The following is a 1,048-nucleotide window of genomic DNA, read 5'->3' on the forward strand; positions in this document are numbered from 1 at the left end:
CCCCATGATACCACTCTGCTGGTCGGCGTCGGAACCAACGTCTTGCTGCATCATCAATAACCTCTTCCTGCAAGTGCATCCCTCATTGGACCAGACACATGAAAGATGCGAGACCCAGGCTGCAGTTTTGTTTTATGTTAGAAGCAATGAACCCATGTTTCATCGCCTGTGAAAATCTTCGACAAAAAATTTCCACCCTCAGCGTAAAAAAAAGCACTCCATCGTCAGGCCACAAGTGGCCTACCGGGACCACCCGACTGCCATGTCATCCTCAGAGGAGGATGCCGATAGGAGAGGCGTGGGGTCAGCACACCGCTCTCCCGGTCGTTATGATTGTATTCTTGACCGAAGCCGCTACTACTCGGTCGAGTAGCTCCTCAATTGGCATCACGAGGCTGAGTGCATCCCGAAAAATGGCAACAGCGCATGGCGGCCCGGATGGTCACCCATCCAAGTTCCGACCACGCCCGACAGCTCTTAACTTCGGTGATCTCACGGGAACCGGTGTATCCACTGCGGCAAGACCGTTGCCCCATCAGCCTCACAATGGGAAAGCAATTCCGCAGAGATGATCCTGCGTTCTCTTCGCTGATATTCTGTTAGGTGAGAAGAACTAAGCGGGTACACACCTTTGAGTACCCCAACAGGTGGACGAATCGGTCAGCACTACCGATAGATACGTCCAGGTGAGCAGCGAGGTGTCTACGATCCGTCGACCTCCTCGAATGAGTGCTTCCGTCGTTCCAACAATGCAGGAGTCACAGCAGTCTGCAGCCGGCCGACACGCAGGTCATCGGACGGGTCTGAACAACCTTGCAATAACAAAGATGCCCTGCCCAACGACTCACCGTGCTTTTTTCTTACTGCCAGGTCTCCGTAGACATTCTGCAAGCGTTTATGAATATTTAAGATGCTTTGGTTTTCAGCCAAAATATCTCTGATTGGAACGCAATTCCGTTACAGACGCTACTTTGTACAGCGCTGCCAGCTATCGGAACTTACGAGTAATGAAACTGTAGAGGCTGAAGCGGGGATATTTCACGGTGTC

The 1,048-nt window shown here is 52.0% G+C and overlaps 1 pseudogene; it reads right to left on the minus strand.

Moving 5' to 3' along the window:
- Nucleotides 1–414: 414 nt before the first annotated feature.
- Nucleotides 415–532, minus strand: LOC126163248 (5S ribosomal RNA; annotated as a pseudogene).
- Between the last annotated feature and the right edge of the window lie 516 nt (nucleotides 533–1,048).

Source organism: Schistocerca cancellata, chromosome 2 (genome assembly GCF_023864275.1).
Source record: "Schistocerca cancellata isolate TAMUIC-IGC-003103 chromosome 2, iqSchCanc2.1, whole genome shotgun sequence".
In the NCBI taxonomy this organism is placed as follows: domain Eukaryota; kingdom Metazoa; phylum Arthropoda; class Insecta; order Orthoptera; family Acrididae; genus Schistocerca; species Schistocerca cancellata.